The sequence below is a fragment of the Coptis chinensis genome, chromosome 7, assembly GCF_015680905.1.
Source record: "Coptis chinensis isolate HL-2020 chromosome 7, ASM1568090v1, whole genome shotgun sequence".
NCBI lineage: Eukaryota > Viridiplantae > Streptophyta > Magnoliopsida > Ranunculales > Ranunculaceae > Coptis > Coptis chinensis.
The window spans coordinates 11,606,406-11,628,122 of NC_141462.1; the positions used below are offsets into that span (position 1 = coordinate 11,606,406).

Below are 21,717 nucleotides of genomic sequence, written 5' to 3' on the forward strand. Positions count from 1 at the left end.
GATTTCCTTGGCGAATAAAGAATTGTTTGGAGGCCTTAAAGCTCTTGTCTCTCACTGGTCGTCTATTCAAATGTCTGCTATTCTTTTTCATCTTTGGGATTCTATGTGTTTGTGTGTCTACACGCATTTTAGCTTGTGACTATATGGTTAATTCATGTTCCTTTAGTTCATATTTCTCAATGTCGTCTTCCAGCTCTCTCATGCCAACTTTCCTACCATGTCGTTATGTTATGTGGACAACTGAAATGGACTCTGTTTTGGTGGACACATTGAGAGAGTTGGAAGGCGACATAAATAGAAGGGGCTTTAGAATTATTTATTTTTGTATTGCCAATAAAGTGAGTTGCATATGCGGTGTTGACATCTCAGGTCCTAGTATTATAGGTCGGGTTTATCAATTGAAAATGATCAAAGAGGATGTACAAAAATTGATATCAATTGCAGGGTTTACATGGGATGATGAAGCAAATCAGGTACAAGCCAAGGACGCTATTTGGAGCTCTCTATCAACAATGTCGATACTACCAAATTATATATACAAATATTCTATCTACATGCAATTTTAGTTAATACACATATGATTGACATATTTTGTAAATTTAACAAGAGAGAAGGCACTTGCTACGATATCTTGGAAGATCACTTCTCCTGTACCAACACTTTGCTAAATTTTTTAACGATCAAAATAATGAGTGAGAATGAACCCCCTATTGAAAACCAATCATTTGAGGAGATTGGAGATCAACTGCAATCTGACGATTGAAAACATACCTTTCTATTTTTAAATATTTTTAGTTCATTTTTGAATTTCAGTCAGTTTTTTTATTTTATTTTTTATTTTTAATTTCAATAAGTTTTTATGTACTTCTGTCTAAAGTACGTAAAAATTCTATGACAGGACATTTGTTTCTTATTTTTATGCTACAACTATTTTTAAATAAATTGATGTTCTATAATTTTGACAATGGCCATTTTATATGTTAGCTTAGATAAATTAAGATTGACGATGTATAATATGTTGTAATGTATGAAATTTGATCTTCACATTTATATATTGTGTTTGGAATATTGTGTTTGGAATGACTATTATTTTGGTTTTGTGAAATACTTGAGCTAAAAAAAAAAAAAAAAAAAAAAAAAAAATTGTCTGAGAAATTGATGTGAGAATTCTTAGCAGCCAAACAACATGTGGGAAATTGACAGTGAGAATTACCGAGAATTATCACAGTTTGCCAAACAACCATAATTCTCGCATAATCATGAGAATCGGATTCTATATTAGAATTCTAACTATCACCACAATTCCATTTCTCATCTCCAAATGCACCCTTAAAAGTTAAATTTGCCTTAAAAGCTAAAAGCGTAAAAATTCTGACGTGGCACTGGCACTGGCACTACCAGCCCACAACTTTACTTGTTGGGCCCAACACAAAACACAAGTTACCACTTAAAAAACCCACTTATAAGTCTTAAATTCTTCCGAGCATTTTGGATTTTAATTACAAATACTTAAAATAAAAGAAAATAGTTGGTTCCTGAGAAGAAAATTAGTTGTTGGGCAGAACATACGGTTGGTTTCTTCCTCCCATTTATTTAAGGTATCTTCTTGTTTCTTTAGTAAAACTGCGTGTTCTTTGTATCATAAATTTTCTGTATAGTCACTAGTTTTGATACTTATTAAATTTTGAAGTGAGAGAGAACAAATACGTGTTGTTTTTTTTTTTAAAAATTAACATTTTTATATCTGCAACGGGTTAATATCCACTCTGTATGGAAACCCTAATTTGTTAACTGGTTTGTGATAATGGTATTGTGGTCGTAGGTATCATATAAATTCTTGTGAAAGGGTGTATGTGCCCAAAGAATTAGGCATCCCGGGATTCAAGAAGACTTTATTTAGTGACTAGTCTGACTAATAGGTTGTTAATTGGTCCAGGAGGCGATTATCAACTAGGCCTAGTAATCTGAACTAATTGGGGATTAACCAGGAAATAATCGGGTCAACCCAAATAGAAATTTTCACTCCCCCCTAGGTAACACAACTGATAACAGATATGCAAGTATGCCACATGTAACTAGTAGCTCAAAAAGGAATACATATTGAAGCGAAACGTAATCAACAATCACTACGAACAAAAGAAAGTCACAAAATTCTTAAGTTTCACTAACAAAGTGTCAAGTGCCAACATAGCCTCATTGCAACATAGTCTACATAAGTCAAATTAGAACATAAAAAACACTAAGGAGTTGTGTTTTAAGCTTTTAACGTCTTCTAGTTCTCAATATCAATGTTGAACTGTTAAAGCTGTGGGTTTTTTGGTTTATATATGTCGTGGCTGTTTTGGTTTTGAAAATAAAATCCCGCACCTTTTATTCGCCGAATAATGGATCTTGAAAAAACATAGCTACTTTTTCCTAATCAGATTGCTCCATTAGCCCACAGTGATTACTCGGCTACTAATAGGCGATTAATCACCGCTTAAACTACACAGGCTAATGGAAAGAAGTTATCATAGACAAGTATCGTGTCGAGTGTCAAGGGTGCTGTATGGTTAGGAGTGTAATACATGGTGGGTCTGGTCAGCCACGGGTGTAACAGTAGCGGGGTGGGGCCCGGGGGTTGCAGAGCTAGGGTCCCTGGCGGAGCAGGGTGAACTGTTGAAGTTCCATATCTTAGTACCATCACCCGTCCTGTTGGGTCAGATTATGGGGCGGGTTTTGGGCTGGTCAACTAGGGGTTGGCCAGATTTCATCTTCTATACTTGTTTATCCCAGTTTCATAAAAACTTTTGGGACGAGTATGAATTTTTTGAGATTGCTTTGAAAACTACGGGGAATATTTCTTCACATGTGCATGGCCATTATATATTTGCATGCATATAATAAAGTCCAAAATCACATGATAAGAAGTAACTAATGAATAGGAAAACTTCATTTATATATTAGATAGACTTGGTAATTGGGTTTACAGTCACAAATTACATTACCACATCCCCTTGTGAAGACCAAAAAAGTACAAAAGTGATAAAATTACCAGGTGGTATACTAAATAAAAAGTTACATCTAATCTCGATTTAAAAATTCCAGTTCCATTCCGATCATCTTCTCATCACCTTCTTCTGCCATTGCACCATCTTCCGCTATAAACCAATCCTCAAGGCTTACAAGACAATAGCCTAATGGGGTGGCACCATTCGGCTTTGGTAATCACTAAGAACTTGTCTCCCTGTAGAAAATGCCGATTCCGATGCTATTATTCTCATTGGAATTGTTAGTGCATCACATGCCATTGTTGAAAGTAGTGGAAACCTTTGTTTGTTCACTTCCACCAATCCAATACATTAAAATCATCGTTAATTCGGTAACAGTAGGTTCGGATCAATATCGTACTAATTCGGATCCAGTTCCACTAGTGGACTTCATACAACCTTGTATAATTGTCAATGCACCTCCTCTTCTGGAATTAGAACTACTAGGCATACTACTACTTGTACTAGTAGTTATACTATTTGCATTATTAACATAAAATAATACTACTATTTGAGTATCTTACGTATTCTTCATAAAGTTTGCAATTTCATATGTAATATGAATGTAGAGTACTAGCACCAAAATATTTAGCAATTTCAGTGGAATTTTGAAATTATTAAGAATAACTGATTGCATTATATCTAGTCCATAATATTTTGCTATAGGATCCAAACTGTAATCAACTCCATACAATATCGGAGTTTTTCCTCAATATATCACAATTTTTTTCCAATTGTTTTAGCAATAGTATCAAACCCATTAATATCTTTACTATTTTAAAAACCAAAGCAATACTAGCCAAATAATGTAGTGTAGAATAAACACCGGAAAAGAAAACAGTAGCATCATTAAACATATTTAAAAAATCTCTAATGATTTAAGCCATACTCTAATGCTCATCATAAATGGGACGTGGACATTTTTAATCATGCAAATTTTTTTTATTATGCCATAATAAAGAATAACCTCTTTTAACATTTTATGGGTAGAGTTTCATCTATGTTGGACATCAATAAGATGTTTTCTAGGAGTCAAATTTGGACGATTACATGGCTCACGAAATGCTTGATATCTTGATGGAGTATTGAAAATAAATTCCCTAATACGGGTTACTACTCCATGAGTTTCATGAATTTTCAAACCATCTTGAACAATTAAATTTAAAATATGGCAACCACAACAAACATGGAAAAGTAAACCATTTAAAGACAATGTCAATGAACATGTCAAAACATCTACGACACTATTATTTGAACTTGCATTATCTAATATTTTATCATGGATGACTTATTTGTGAAGTTTCTTAATAATATAAGTAGAAACTTCATCACCCGTATGTGGGTAAGCTATTTAATTTGAGCAAAACAAACAATTCTTTTATGCAATTTACACTCAAGACCAATATAGCAAGCCGGAAACAAATTGATGTGGCTGCTAGTTCACGTACTCTAGAAAAACTGATTAGCAATCAATCCATTACTTTGTTTGTTCTTGATACTAACTAATCAATCCATTAAGAGAGAGTGCTAGAGAGAGAGAGAGAGCCTGACCACTGGCATCGTTCTTGACCGTCCGGTGGTCAGGCTATGATCAAAATAGGTTCTTCTAGGTCTTGTTAAGTGTTGTTTCTCTCATCGAGAGAGGGTTGTGAGATTTGGTCCTTCCCAGGATTCACATCTTTAAGGATCATAAAGAAGGGCTGACCTTTGAACTTCAAGTGCAAATCCCAGCTTTGGTTTCAAGATATATACATTGCAAGTCAAAATGAACAAGGTAATTATGCTTGTCTTTGTATGTTACTACGCAAAGCTTGAAACTTTTCAAATTTCAATCTTGTACTTGAAAGAGATCTACTCCCATTTGGGTTGCTTAGTTCTTTTTTAGGAGTTATGATTCAGATCTGATCAACAAGTTGTTTATTGAAGATCCGGGTTTCCTTTATTTGGAATTAGCATGCTTGTTGCTTGAGGGTTATATGCTTCTAGAACCGATATTGTGGACATTAAAGCTGTATTCTGAAATCGGTTTTCGCCATCCAGCAAATCCTTAGAAAGGGGTTTGTTTGAATGGAAAAGATGCTCCTTTGAAGGAGATCTTATGTTTGCTGCTTAGAAAAGGAAGAAGCCTATCTCTTTGGATTGGATGTAAAGGACTGATTGTTGGTGTGCACCTTAGCATACATCAACAGCTCTTATACTCAGATTAGATCAATCATTCTAGCATACAGAGATCGGAAAATGGGAATGTGCAATGCAGGGATTATTTGGTTGTTGGGGATTCATACCATAAACACGACCTTCGCAGAAGATGTTTAGGTGACAATGGTTTTCCATTGTGCTAGCCGTGAAACAGATGTATTGTTAATCCTAGGCTAAGGTTGCGTCACTGGTCGTGTTCATGTGTTAAGACAATAGTTAATTTATTACTGTGTTTCCAAGCTCTTAAGGATCTCCTGATTTGGTGGAGGGTTATTAACTGGAGTTTGAGCTTAAAGAAAATCACAGGTTACATGATGCTTGAAGTAAGACAACACTTGGAGGGTGTTGCTGTTCATTTATGGAGCAACAAGTTCAAGCTAGCAAAGCTAAAGAGTTGCGATCGTGGTGATTGGTGCGATGGGTGTCTGGCCATCATGTTCTTCCCATTGATCTAGTCTCCTTTTTGGGTATGCGAATCTGTCCAATCATTGAATATTTGGAGATTATGTTCTTCCCCTTGTGGGATTATGAAACTTTTGGTTGGAGAAGCTCAAACTATGTTACTGTAGAGCTTGCTACTTATTGGTGGCCAAAATCTCTTGCTTCCATGAGCTGAAGATTTTGAGGTAGCATGGACAAGTGAAGGTTGAATGCGGTTCTTGACCCAATTGAACTGATGTTTCAGACAGACTGGATACATGTACCGCTCAATTATTCGTCTGCCAGACATGGTCATTGGTTTCGAGTAAAGTGCAGTGCATTCATGCATCCTTGTGATGTAATCAGTAATTAGGTTCTAGGATGCCAATTGTGCGCTTGCAAGAATTGTAAAGCCTTTAGGCTATCTAATGTATTTGGGACCCTATGTGTTTTGTCCCCTCCTGATCTGTTTGGGAGGGTTTAATAATTTATGATATTAATATACTGGTAGGGGTCTGCCTAACCTGAAGCTTTGTTCAAAAAACAAATATAGTGAGCCGTAATTGAACATTATCCAACATTTTGGTTTGATGTCCCAGATCGGAAGTCAAACAAAATTTTCCAATCATATTTCTTAAAGTAGACTCTATTTTATTTTATTCCTCTATAAAGATGTTGACAATATCGGTTCTAACTGTGTTACGTGAAAATTTTACAAATTGAGGACATAAATGTTTGCATACAATCATTTCGAATTCGGGCGGTTGTAAAGTTGTAAATAGAATTTCATTTTCTTACAATTTCTCTTCTAGTCGTATCTTGAGTAAAATTGAAAACAATAAGTTGACCATTCGGGCTTTTAGTTAAATTTGGTTGACTAAGTTCATTTTTTTTTTTTTTTAGCACAAAGTAATGTATGATCGCCTACTAGTGCCATCATTTGCATTTGCACAAAATAGTTTTGCACACATATGACAACAAGTTTTTTTTATTCCATGTTTTTATGACAATAAACTTCATAATGATCAGGAATTCATGATTTGGTCAAATCGGAGATTTTCTTCTCTCAAATCCCTAGGTTTTAATAGATCCGCTAAAGTTTCGAAACTATTGAGAGTTTGCGATGGAGCTATTTCACCAATCAAGAGATAAGAGTGACAATATTTTGATTAGTAAGTTGGGTAACTCTTATGAATTTCATTAAAATATTGATATAATTACTTCATTAGCACCATCTCCAACATCCATTTCAAAATTGTTGTGATCAAAAGAAACTTACGAAATGGAAATTGAAAATTGATACCAATGTAAATGCAATGGATATTTTAATTAGTAAGATGGGTATTTTTGAAACAAATTGATAAACTATATAATAAATAACGATACTTATAACAAAAAAAAAAAGACTATAACTTAACCGAATTAGAATTGACACATGAAATGAATGAAGCTTTGAAGATGAAGACTTGAACTCTAACACTTGATAATTGATGATCCCAAATTCCACTTTAAATTAAAAGTCCAAAGTAGCTTAAAATTAACTTGAGAAGTTTGATATCTTGATAGAGTAGCTTAAATAACTTAAAAACTCAATTGAGAGTAATATTTAAATTTGAGAGAGATTGTGAGTTGAAAATGCAAACAACTGGGGTATATATATATATAATTTTGTGTGTGTGTGTGTGTGTGTGTTTGCAAATGATAATTTTATCCTCAAAATATAGTTGTTACTTGTTAAGATGCCCAATTGTCATATTTTAGGCCAACAGTCCCATTTGCCCAATATATAGTTATTGGGGTTTTTATGGTGGTTGGTGAGCAATGCAAAAAAAAAAGGCCATAAAATTGCTAGTCTAATTTTCTAAAGGGGTGGGTTGGACTGTGTCGGGTCATATTTAACGGTTGAAGTGGGTCAAACTTTTGTAACGACTACCGGTGCAGTTGGGCGGCTTGGCGGGTCGGGTTTGAGGATGATTCATACACCCATAGGCCATAGCCAGACTGTATAGCAATGGGCGGGGCGGGTCAACTTTAAGGTCAATCCGAGTTCAGGTGGTGAGTCAAGTCGGGGTGTCTGTTGGGTACTTGACCCGCTACCCAAACCTTGACTGGCCCCAAAATTGACCCACCTTGCCCCGTTTCTATATTGTTTGGCTATGGGTGTAGCGGCGAGCCAAGGGGGGCTCAAAGATACACCCCGGCGTGCACTCCACCGAAACAAAAAAAAAAACTAGTTATGGTCGCTAACCGGTAGCGCATTCACCGACCCAAACAAAAAAAACTAGTTATAGCCGCTAACCGCTAAGTGGTAACAGGTAAAAGACAAAACAAAAAAAGAAAAGTGGCATGTGCTCATGAGTCATGAGAGAGGAAACAAAAGAGATGTGCTGATGTCATGTGATGTACTTGATGTACAAATTTGATTCGGTTAAAGCAAATAGAAAACCCAATACTACTTGTGTTCCTCTTTATCTCGTATTTATCCACCCATATATAAATCAAAACAGAAACCATCATGTATCTATTAAAAAAAAATAGAAAGATATTGTCAATGCTATGACTCTTGTTAAAATAACAAAGGTACGCTTTCAGACGATGAGAGATGATGGGTGGGATAGTCTTTTGATTGAAGTTTCTTCACTATGTGCCAAACATGATGTGATTGTTCCAAATATGGAAGAGAGGTATGTGGCTTGAGGGAGGTCTCGACGAAGAGCGGAAGGAAGCACCAATTTACATTACTATCGTGTTGGATTATTCTATCACTGTATTGATTTGCAACTTCAAGAGTTAAACGACCGGTTTAATGAAGCAAACACGCACTATTACTTCTTTGCATGACATGTCTTGATCCTTGTGAGTCGCTTTCTTTCGCTTTTCGATAAGCAAAAGTTGATCCATTTTGCTAGATTTTATCCCGATGATTTTTCAGAGATAGATCAGATGGAATTAGCGGATCAGCTTGAGAATTATATCATTGATGTGCGTTTCGATACTAAGTTTGGTAAAGTAAACGGAATTAGCAGCCTAGCCAAAATAATGGTTGAGACAAAGAAAAACATTGTGTACCCACTTGTGTATTTGTTGATTAAGTTGGCGCTGATTTTACCTGTTGCTACTGCTACTGTGGAGAGGGCATTTTCTGCTATGAATAGCATAAAGAATCGTCTGCGTAATCGGATGGCGGATGAATGGTTGAATGATTGTTTAATAACATACATTGAAAAAGAAGTTTTTGATAGCATTGATACCGAGTTGATCTTGCAACGCTTCCAAAAGATGAAGAAAGATGACAAAAAAGAAAGGCCGAGGACAACTATAAATAAGTATTTGTTTAGATTGAATTATTTTTTATTTTCTTATTTTTTCTTATATTACATTTATTGCAATTATTTTATATGATTTTTTTATGTTCGAAATATATTTGTTTTGTGACCGGGTTTGAATTTTTAGTTAAAAAAAAATTAGTGTTTTTATTTTATTTTATTGCTTGGTTTATGGGTGGCTCACCCTCACTTACATTCTTGGCTCCGCCACTGGGTGTAAGTACTGCCTTCAAACTTGCCCGTTAAGCCGTTGGCACCACTCCACGTTAACCCACCCACCCACCCCCACAAGGGTCAAATATGCCCCGACCTGGCCCAACCATCATTAAAAAAAAAAAAAAATTAAACTAGCCATTTATGGCTGTTTTTTTGCCATTATTATGGAATGTATGAACCTATATTTTGAGTATTTCACCGGTCAAAACGCCAACAACTATATTTTGAGCAAATGACACTCTTGGCCTTAATATGACAATTTGACACTCCAACAACTATATTTTGAGGTTAAATATTGTCAAAGCATAAAAATTATAAATGCTTAATTGTTTACATTTTCAACTCATAAATTCACAGACTCTTACTCTCTCAAATTTATATATCACCCTCAATTCCTCGAGTTATCACATTATCTAAGTTACCCTCCATCTCTTCCAAAAATCCCCTTCTTATTAGTTAAAATGTAAAATATCTATTGCATGTGTTATGTGTATTGGTATTAACTTTTACTTTCCATAAGTGTGTTTTTTATCACTAGAATTTTAAAATGGGAGGTAGAGATAGTGTTAATGATAATCCACGTTTTAATGAAATTCATGAGAGTGATCCAACTTACCAATTGGGATATTTTCCAAATCTTGATCCCTCAATTTGGTGAAATGACACTATCACAAACTCGTAATAGTCTTAAAACGTTAGCGAATTTTTTCCAACTCGCGAATTGAGTGAAGAAAAAGAAAAGAAAATCCTTGGTTTGACAAAATTATGATTTCTTAGAAATCCATGATCATAAAGACAGAGTATGAAATAAAAAAGTCAGATGTAATATGTGTGCAAAGTTATTAGGTGCAAATGCAAATGATGGCATTGGTAGTCTTGGAGAACATATATTAGCTTGTGCCAAAAAAAGATAACTTGATCTTAATAAACCAAGTTTAACTATGAGACCCAATGGTTAACTGATTCATTTTAGTTTTACTCAATATGCGGCTAGAAGAGAAATTATGAGGTGGATTGTGAAAAAGAAAATTCCATTTACAACCGTCAAGGGCACTGAATTTGAAATGATGATACGCAAATCTTTATGTCCTTAATTTGTAAAATTTTCACTTAACACGATTAGATATTGTCAAAATCTTCATAAAGTAAAAAGATAAGTTAAAGTCTCTTTAAGAAATTGGAATGGAAGAATTTGTTTGGCTTCGGATTTGTGGACTTCAAACGAAAATATTGCTTATTGTGCAATTACGGTTCAGTTTATTGATCTTGAGTGGAAATTGATAAAAATAATTGTTTGTTTTGCTCAAATAGATTACCCACATATGGGTGATGAGGTTACTAGTTATATTGTTAAGCAACTTCATAAATTGGGCTTATATAATAAAATATTTTCCATCTCTTTAGATAATGCAAGTTCAAATATTATGATAATTGTTTTTTGAAAAACTCAAAACAGCGAGAGAGAGAAAAGAGAGCGAGCCTCCACTGGTTGGCCACTGGAGCCGGCCTCTTGGCATTCAGTGGCTGATTATTCTCTCTTGAGACTTCACCATCCTTCTTTAGTTCCTACTTCTGAAGGGTATGAGATTATAGTGTTCTCCTTTGACCACTACGTGACTACGTGAAAAGCTACAACTTTGGAAGAGATTCGGCTTGTTCTTGGGGAAAGGTAATAACTTTTGGATGTTTTAACATTTCTAAAGCTATTTCAATATCGGATCTGACCAACTATTGTTATACTTGGAGATCCTTGTATTCTATCTTGATGGTAGTGGTAGGAGTCTATCTCCTCTATGGTTTGATCTGTTCCATTTGAGGTTTTTACAAACCAGATTTATCCTATCCTAGTATAGGGTTCGATTAATTCTGTGAAGGGGTTGATGAAGCTATAGAAAGAGGCAAGATTATAACAAGTTATTGCTCTCCTCTTTAGGCTATTTGCTTGAAAGTCTTTGGGAAAAGAACTGCCCCTGGTGCTCATAGCCAACAGGGCATGCATGATTTCTCGACATGATCGTTACATGTTGCAGATGAGAATCGGGTCTAAAAGATGTCCTACCCGTTTGGGTCTTGCACAGATTTATAGACATGGAAGCGGGTGATCGGTCTTGGTCGACCCTTTCACTTAAGGTTGGGTTGACCCATTTGCAGGTTGAGGATCTGTTTGGCTGGGTCAAAGAGATGATGATATGGGTTAGATTTGACCCATAAGTTGGGATGTGTTACCCATTAGTTATTGGACTGGATTCATGGGGTTGAATTAAGATCTATCAAGTCTTTGGTATAGCTTGCTGGACTTAGTTGACTTGCTCTTGTTATGATTGTAGGTTGAGACTCTAGTTGGCTGTCTCTTTAGCATGAACATCATGAAGTTAGAAGTTAGGGTGATCAATGGAAAGAGAGTTCCATTACACCTAGTCGTGGTACAGGACCAATTGAAAATTTTAGGCTTAATTTGTTCTCTTATTGTGTGCTGAACAATGGGGCTAAGTTGTTTTCTTGCATTTGTAGTTAGTTGTTTAGGTAGTTTTAGCATTTTGTGTTGGCAGAGACTAAATCCTTTGCTAAGGATGGATTATGTTTCTTTGTAATTGAATATCCCCCTAATGACCCATACTAAGGATGGATTATGTTTCTTTGTAATTGAATATCCTCCTAATGGCCCATACTCTTAGGGAGGATTGTAAGCTTGTAAGCTTTTGCTTGTTGTAATGAAAAAGGTTGGGGTCTGCCTCAACCCCAAAACTTATTAAAAAATAGAAAAAGTTCAAATAATAGTGTCGTTAATATTCGTTTGAATTTTAAATAGGTTTGACATGCTCATTGACATTGCCTTTAAATGGTTAACTTTTCTATGTTCGTTATCATTGTTATATTTTAAATTTAATTGTTGAATATGGTTTAAAAATTTCTGAAATTCATGGAGTACTAACCTGTATTAAAGATAATTTGCAATTTATTTTCATTGCTCCATCAAGATATCAAACATTTCATGAAACATGTAATGTTGCATATCTAAATCTAAATCTAAATCGTAGAAGACTTCCTATTGATGTCCAACACAGATGAAATTCCACGCTTAAAATGTTATGTTGAAAGAGGTTATTCCATATTATGGCATAATTAAAAGATATTTGAATGATAAAAAATGTCCACAAACCGAATATTATGAGGATTGGAATATGACAGAAATGATTAGAGATTTTTTAAGTATGTTTAATGATGCTACTGCCTTCTTTTCCGATATTTATTATATAACAAATCATTTGGTTTGTGTTAGTTTGGTTTTTAACTATTATAGAGATATTAATGGGTTTGAAACTATTGATGAAACAATGGAAAAGAAATTTGTGAAATATTAGGGGAAATTCCGACATTGTATGGAATTGCTTACATTTTAGATCCTAGAGCAAACTATGATGGACTAGATATAATGCAATCAGTTTATGAAATTGCTAAATAATTCAAACATTATTTAGATATAATTCTAAATAATTTTCAAAATTCTACTGAAATTACTAAATGATTTGATACTAGTAGTCGTAGTAAAGATGAAATTGTCAAACTCTATGAAGAATATGTTTAATACCATAGTGATGCTAATAATGCAAATAGTAGTACTATTTGACCTTGCTGAGCAAACTTCCTGGGAGTCCATCTTTGTCGTTGCTTCAGTTTTTCTTTGACGTTGTCTTAGAAGGTTTTGGATGTAGAGCAGGTGGTGCATCTTTGTTCTTCAAAATCTTCAGACACTTAGCATCAGTTTGCCCAAAAACATTGCATTTCTTGCAAAGAGCAGGCTTCCAATTATAATTGAAGCTGATGTCCACTATGTTCCCATCACTCAACTTAAGTCTTTTAGAAGAACTCAACTTAACTCTTTTAGAAGAAGGAAACTCAAAATCAGTATCAACAACCACACACACTCGTGCATAACTGAGCGAGTCCTATTTGCTGTAGGATCATCCATGCAAATAGGTTCTCCCAGAATACTTGAAACAAAATCAATAACTGTTTTGGTAAAAGCAATCTTAACCCATATAGGGACAGCTTTGTCATTGTTTATGTATTGTTCTATTGATTCAGACCAAGGTCTAACATCAAAGATTCTTCCTGCGATGAACAGGGGACCATGCTCGATTACCATTTATCGATCTTCATCATTTACAAATTTGAAGTAAAATAAATCCCGATCAGCAATCATCTCATAGCTACCATTTACTGTCCATTGTTTGTTTAAGGTTTCTTTAACAAACAATTGAACAAATAGGATAATCTCTTCTCCACAAAAAATCCAATCACATGATCTTTCCAATTCCTCCACTATGTCTAGCGGGACTTGAGCAACACCATCAGTATTATTAAGATATACCTTCTTAAGATTTGGTTTGAGTTTTGAATTCTTACTTGTGTTAAAGAGGTAGCTCTAGGATCTCACACCATTAGAGATAGATTATGTGGTTTGTGGATCAGCACGATCTATCACCAACCCGTCTAAAGTTGGGATATAAGGCGGATCTGTGTTCTCCTCAACTTCCATGATGTCGCTGTTAAAGAGTCAATGGCAAAGGGCCATCGGAGGGCGTGGGCCAAAGTTGCCCAGAAGGACAACTTCCTCCAAGAGAGGGTTTACGGACTAAAAAAAGTTAAAAATGAGCAAAAGACCAAAGAGACCTCAACACTCTCTCAATTGCCTCTCAAGAGTCTTTATCTTAAAGTTATGTGTATATTGATAATAACAAAATTTGCAATTATCAAAGACTCACTCTGACTAAATACGGAGAGAACATGACACATGTCTCCTAGTTGTTCAATGTGGGACTAAATACCACTACTCAATACTACTAAAACTAGCACTTAGACACAATAAGAGACACCTAACACTGACATTCTCAACAAAGTCGATAAAGAGAATATGGTTAGATTTGGGGAGGGTGTTTGGATTAGTGATAGACCTTTATGTATGGAATTTAGAAATTTCTATGCCATGTCTGACAGGAAGCATCATCCTGTTTAGGATTTTATTTTTATGGTAGATTGTATTGCCTCATGGAACATTGATCTTAGACATGCATCCAATATTTAAGAGATTGACGATTTAGCTGCCTTGATGGCAAGATTAGGGCTTCGGCCTATTCCCACTCTCCAAGATCAGCTGGTTTGGGCCCATGATACCAAAAGGAATTTTCACTATTGAATCTTGGTATTCAGCTCTCCTCAGCTCGGCTAACCAACCTCATATCTTATCATTTCTTAATTATCATTGGCAATATATTTGGAGGGCTAAAATTCCATCCGGGTTCTCTTGCTACTCGGTTTTTGGGTAGGGTGACAACCTTCGGAAAAGGAAAATGATTATTGTTAACCTTTTTCCTTTTTGTTATGCATCTAGGGAATCCGTTGTTAACATCCTTGTCCTCTGCCCCTATTCGTACGCCATTTGGAGCTATTTATTTCAATTTTCCTCAATTACTTGGGTGTCTCCTAGGTCTATGCATCTCTTGATGATGTAATCTAACCTATGGTCCACCCGTACTAAAAGGAAGGCATGGAACGTCATTCTCTTCGCGATACTTTGAGGCATATGGTTGGAAAGGAACCTGAGGCACTTGGCTAAAAGCCGTGACGTTGCATAGTTGATTCTTCAGATCAATGGATTGTTTTTCCTTTGGTGTAAGCGGTGGAGGGAGTTCAAGGAGATACCCTTTGGGTCTTTTGCATTTTCGTGGGAAACTACCATTTGAGAAGCTTAATTCATTGTTGTCTTTTTGTATTTTCTTGTAGTTTTTTGTGTTTTTTTGCTCTCTTAGCAATTTCCTTAGTATTATATCTCATCCTCCATTGTACTTATTCCCTGTATATTGCTAATATATAAATTGATGTTTACCTCACTATAAAAAAGCATTCGGTCAGTTGCAACAACAATCTTATTCCTTACTTGCATCCTTGCAGTCCCACATGAATGGCCTTTAACTTTTAAAAGAGTGCTGACCTAGTTCCTCCTGCACCTGTGAAAGCCAATAGGGTATCCCCTGTATTGTCTCTGACGAAGACACCAATTCCATCAGTGTTTAATTTTACGTAATCAGTTCCAGGTTTAACCCAGATACACTAGACTGGCTGCATTGAAATCACCTGAACACGCAGTCCTAGTCTTTCTATGATTCTTCTGTCCTGAATGGAATCTTTAGTAGTCATCAGTTTGCTCTGCAGGTAGAGAAGAATGTCACTGACAATTCTAGTTTTCACTACCTGACAGTCTCTCCCAGCATAACTTATAGTTTCATAGATGAAGGCTTTGTAAATATCAACTGCAGTGGTATTCTTAGCGCACAACTTCATGATTCTATGCCATTCTTGATTCCCATTAGTTGCTTGAACTTTAATCCCATTATCCCAGGAATCGTTTCACACTAGACCATATCTCCTTTATGCAGCTGCATTCAAAGAATAGGTGTTTAAAATTTTATCTGGACCTGTTACAAAGACAACAAAATGAAGAAGTTTTGGTCTGTTAGAGGTCTTGTTTATTTTAGCAATGATGGTCAATCCTGGATTTCAACATCAGGAGAGGTTTTTTTGACCGCAAGATGCTAAAACTTTCAGTTTTAATATCTTATGTTGATGGTCTCAGCCAAAATGAGAACGAGGACAGCAGGGTGTGGACTGGAAACTCTACACCGTTTACTCCTAAAACTATTTGACTCCAAGAAGAATTTTATGTATAGAATAGGGTTTTTTAGACATTGGCCCTACTATTACTATGGAATTAGACTTTGGTCCAGAAATGCTGAAATATTAGTTTTTGGTCCTACTTCTGTTATTTGACCGTCAGTCAACTTAGTTGACTGTGGTCATGATGTTTGCTCTTTTGAAATGGCCAGGATGCCCTTGAGCGTGCGTCACACGTGCTTACAAGTAGGGCTAAACTCTAATATCTAATTTATAGTAAAACTACTTTTTACTTGAGAGTTCTAATGGACCATTCAGATGTAATTTGATTCCCATATTGAGGAATTTTTTTTTCAAGTTCTACAATAAATTGCTTCAAAATTGGCTGATACGTTGCATAAACCAATTCTCTTAGTGGGGAATAAATTCAAAACACCGCCTTCAGTGTCATCTTTTGCGCCAGAAATAGTAATATGTAGGATAGATAAGAAACTAAACAACATAACTAGTATCGGTGTAATTATTTTAGGATCTATAGGATTTTTTGTTAGAGTAAAGATTTTTCTTGTTTGTTTATTTTTAATCGTGTTAGGGTTAATATTTTCACGACACAGTTTTTGATCGATGAATGTTTTATAAGTGTATGTATTAAATCTCTGTGGATATCAAGAACGTGTATCCGAGGAAAAGTTGTGGGTATAATTCCAGAAAGTAGAATTGTCATTCAATGTTCAAGTAAAAATTTAATATGTTCCATTGTTTCACCTCATAATGGACCGAACATGTAAAGATTATATGAACCTTTATGTCTTTGATTTGGATAACATGTTTCCAAGATCCTACTAGAAAGATGGATATTTAATTCTTTTGTGACTAGTAACTTTGTAGTGAGATACTCACGACACCATAGTGCTTCTTCTATGCATGTGTTTTCTAAACAATTTTTCTAGCTTCCTTATTCTATGCATGTGTTTTCTAAATAATTTTTCTGGTTTCTTTTTGTTTTTTTATTCTCTGCGAGACACATATACTATGGAACTTGAAGAAAAGCTTGCAAAACTTAGAGAGTATAATGAAGATTTGCAGAAGATCGAAACAAGAGTTTGGAAGATACACATTGTCTAAACCGTCGTCCTCTCTCACTCTGAAAGATAAGTTAGTATTTGACCCAGATAATAATGTCACGTTAGGACATGGTCCTTATTATAAATTAGATATTAGAGTTTAGTCCTACTTGTAAGCACGTGTGATGCACGCTCAAGGGCATTCTTGCCATTTCAAAAGAGCAAACAGCGTGACCACAGTTAAGTTGACTGATGGTCAAGTAACAGAAGTAGGACCAAAAACTAATATTTCAACATTTGTGGACCAAAGTCTAATTACAATAGTAATAGTAGGACCAATGTCTAAAAAACCCTATAGAATAATGTCTACTTCCATTTAGTTTTGGATTCATAGAATAATATTAAGTATAGAATTATATGCATGGGTTACATCACAACCTGTCCAGATAAAATTTCAAAACAGTCCACTTTGCAGGTCTGTTTACAAAGCCAAAACAACAGTTATTATCTTAGGGCATAACATGAAACTTGTAGCCCTGGATGTCTAGTTTACACAGGATTTTGAATCAACACAAAAGGATATATACTCACTTATAAAAACTTTCTATAATTGTAAGACTAGGAAAACTGTAAACTAGGTATCTTTAGATTTAGAGTTTAGTTCTTGTGAAGTGCCAACCTAGTTTGGAGGTAATGAAGGACTTTGGTAGTACCTGTACTTTGCATTTTAATAAGACTGAAAAGTGCCTAGTAACAAATGTAATATTAAGAAAGAAAGAAAGCAAATTCCTATGATGCTTTCAATAATTCATTGGTTCATCCTTAAACATTACTTACACCACTTTGGTGCAAAAGCATTTTAGACGTCTATACTTCTGGATCTGCACTCATTAATAGTAAAATCGTAAAATGGATATCCCTATGTGATAAAGGTATAAGTGTATAACCATTTTGGCACAGAGTAAGACTTGAGTAATTATTTTCTGCTGAAGTTAATATCTCCTAAAATTTGAGAACCTCATAACCAACTTTTTTTTTTTTACTGTCTTAAAACTTAAGAATCTTATAGCCAACTTTTATTTGTTGTAAAGGATGATGAGGTAGAAAGACAATTGAAGTTGTGCCAGATATTGGGCCAACTGTTAAGGCAACTGCTATCTCACTGATGGATAGTGGCTTTATCACGAGAACTGATTGAGCTACGGAAAGCAAGGGCATCTACAGGTATTGTGTCAAACATCATTAAGGCATTCACTGGTGTTACTAATCTTGTGTTTTCATTTCTTCATTTGAGCTCTGTACTGGAATGCTTGACCATATAATTGTACAAAAGGGTGGGGCAAAAAGTTGCCTTTGAGTCGTATTGCTGTTGTTTAGGTTATAGATTCTAAGTAACTCATGATCAAAGTGTAAGGATCTATGCCTTCCCTATAACTATGCTAACAGCTTAGTAGTTGCATAAATTGTTGGTTTGTAGTCTGATATATTGGTTGGATATGTTTTCTTATTTTGGACTCTTGTGTCCTCATTTTGCGTACATAATTATCAGATGTTATACTTATTTTAAATATTTTTAGGATGTAATCTGCCAAAGATCTTGATATGTAATATAATCTGGAGATTCTTGCAAAGGGTTGGTGAAGGAAAGAAAATGAACATTTGTAAAGTCAGTTTTTTTTAATGGCTGTGGGATATTGCAAATTAAATGTACGATAAAGTTTCTCAAACATGACTAATTAGCATGAAAAATTAGATACAATACCCTTCACACTTAATTCTGAGCTATGCTATCAACATTAACGTACATTGCCGAGTAATTTCTTATTGGCTGATGTGAGTGATACTTTGGACCACCCAAGAAACAATTAATCATTGAAATATCGGGGGACTTGTATGATAAAACAGAGAATGCAGCGCACCTGGTGCTTCTACTGTCCTTGTATCTAAAAAAAGAAATTTTTTGTGTAATTTATCTAGTCTAGTGTTCAGCCTGTATCTTTTGAGTTTTGATAGTGTATTTGTTTTTCCATTTTGAAAGAAAGATGGAGTTCTTTTCTTTGTTAAATTGAAGTAACGGAGCTCTGTGTCGATTTGATATTGTTGTTAAGATATTAACGTCACGTTTGGAATGTATTTATAGGTCTGGCTCTACTTCTGGTCCTTGCTGCATTGCTGTATGCTAGTTTCCATGGCAGTCTCTAAGGTGAACTTTTTCTTCAATGATATTTCCCTGTCTTCTTTGGATGAAATCAATCCACCATTCTAGAAGTGTCTCCTACATCACATCCTGCAATTTCTTTCAACTCCATCACGGATTCTCCAACTTTTAGTGACTAATGGAGCTTCTGATCAGCTAGAATTTCAGTTCTGAAAGAAACTCAAAGAGGTTTCGCTAAAGGAAGAAAGTCAAGTAAGTATCTTATCTCTAGGATTTCGTGTGAATCTGTGTTGTTCTTACCCGCTTCATGAATTTGTTTGTGCTTTTTGATAAGTGTCGAGGTTTGTACTTTGAAGCCAAATCGCCTAAGCTTATATCTGAAATGCAATGTGTTCACTTTGATTAAGATGTGGTAAACAAGAAGAATCCTAATTCATAATTTGGTGAACAACATAGTTTTGTTTTGTAAAAAAGGGTTTTTAATATTATGTGGATTTATCACGGAGATTTTGTTACAAAGAAAATTTTGTATTTTTTTGTACTTTTGGTGTATATATATATGGGGAAGGATAGAGCCACTCCATCGACTTACAAATTGAATTAAAGACCTCATTTTATGTGGACATGATCTTCTCACAATTGATAGCATACACCACAAAATTTCATCCTATTTGGATATGTCTAACCTTGCGAAAACTAGTGTTCAATTTTGAACGTTTATCTAACGGTCCAAAATTTTCCAATTCATAATAACATTTTATTAGGTTAGACATATTTGAATGAGCCGAAATTTGGTGGGCATGTTATTCATGGTAGGGAGATCATATCTACAAAATATCAACCCTTCATTCAATTGGTAGGATGAGATATGACTTTGTACGTTTTGGGAGTGGCTTTATTGGGGGTTTTTTTTTGGTTAAAAAAGAGTGCTTGTAAGCCGTGAAATGTGCCTACTACTTATGAAAGAAAAAAATAGCATGAGCTTACTGAATGATGTTTTGTTTCGTCTTTTGGATTAGCTAGCCGATTATACACGATAAATGCAAACCGGCGAATCTAGGTAAGATGTGTGTTTCCTATGTAAATTGTATGAGAGATCTATAACCAGGACCAACACAAATGGAATAAAGTCGTTCCATTTACTTCTATCCCTTTCACACTCCCCAAACTTCTCTCCCTACCACCTAGCTTTATCAATTTTATTCATTGGTGTTATTGATTTGAAGTTGCTTCCGCCTTCATATACATCACGAGGTGCATGCATGAATCGACTAACCACACTAAGAGCAAATCTAAATCAAAGATCTAAATCAAAGGTGTTTTAGGGAAGTAGACTACTCAAGAATTTCATATTTAATTTATGTGATGTCTCAATTGATTAATTTGAATTTTGAATAAGGAATTAAGAAAATCTAAATCAAAGATCTAACTGATTTGTGTGTGTGTGTCATCTATCTGATTTGTGTCTGTTTTTCAGGTCGATGAGTTGACAAAGAAATTTATTAAATCTGCAGAGGACATGTGCAAGTCAAAGGAGAAGGAGATTACTAGCAGCTGACTGTAAAAATTTTATTCCTTGTTCTCTCTACTTCGTAATCTGGATAGGCCTTCGGGTACCACATATAAGTTATAGCACACATACTTGATAATTGTTTAGAAAAAAAATTAGTCTTGAGGGGCTTGATATCTAGGCAGGATGTAGTGAGGTGAATAAATCATAGGTATTGTCAAAGATTTACTTGGATATGTTTTGATTAGAGTATGATAATGAATGAAGCACATAGCAACATACTGACAAGGGAGTTGTAAGACCCTTTTATGATAGAAAGGTATGGCATGTACTTGTGTTATTGTATAGTTGTATCTGTTAGTCTGTTACTTGACTTGATCTTCTCGATGAATATACCATTGCCCATTCTTTGACTGGGATGTGGGGTGAGCCCTTTTGTGTTAGCCAAGAGCAATCAATGTTGGGGATTATACCAATACCAATCGATTCCCCCATTACACAGATAACTCGTATATGGAAACAATTCAACTCCGGACAAAATCTAAATATCAACTACAGCCTATACTAATATGCCCAACTCGCTAAACAACTATCAACAACAAATAATAATGCAAAGCAGTAAAGGCAAACCACAATACAAAGATTTACTATGGTTCGGCCAATGATGCCTACTTCCACAAGAGTCAGTTCTTTATAAAGTGGGAAGGAAGATTACAATCTCTCCTTTCAGTCTCTCACCTTACTAGATCACTCTTATCTCTTTACAGGGTTATATCTCTGTAAAAGTTATCTCTCAATCTTGATAGTTTTCAAGATTGGTTTCTCTCTCTTTGTTTTTGTCTGGTTCTTAGTGTTCTGGTTTAGGTTTTCCAAAACCTTGATTTTGTTTTTATATCAAAAAACAAATTTTGCGGTTACTGTAGCGAAGCCCACGAAAATCAGCCTTCAGCGCGCTTATTCGAAGCGCAGCGCCGCCAAAACATTGAGTCACGAGTGCGGTGCGCTCCTCTGGCCGAGCGGTAAATTCCAAAACACTGAGTCACGAGCGCAGCGCGCTTCTCTGGCCTAGCGCGCTCTGACATATCCAACGTCGAATCAGTCGAATCAGCTCCATTTCTCTCCT

The 21,717-nt window shown here is 35.3% G+C and overlaps 1 long non-coding RNA gene across 4 annotated transcripts; it reads left to right on the plus strand.

Annotated features, from left to right (window-relative positions):
* Positions 1-1,455: 1,455 nt before the first annotated feature.
* On the plus strand, positions 1,456-20,941 carry LOC147486006 (uncharacterized). Of its 4 annotated transcripts, none has more exons than XR_015200688.1 (5): positions 1,458-1,598; positions 16,884-17,017; positions 18,018-18,150; positions 19,067-19,336; positions 20,562-20,941. It is a non-coding gene; the product is annotated as an uncharacterized LOC147486006 (long non-coding RNA). The 4 variants fall into 4 exon arrangements; XR_015200690.1 differs by having other exon boundaries at positions 1,476-1,570; XR_015200691.1 differs by lacking the exon at positions 16,884-17,017 and having other exon boundaries at positions 1,456-1,570.
* Positions 20,942-21,717: the final 776 nt, after the last annotated feature.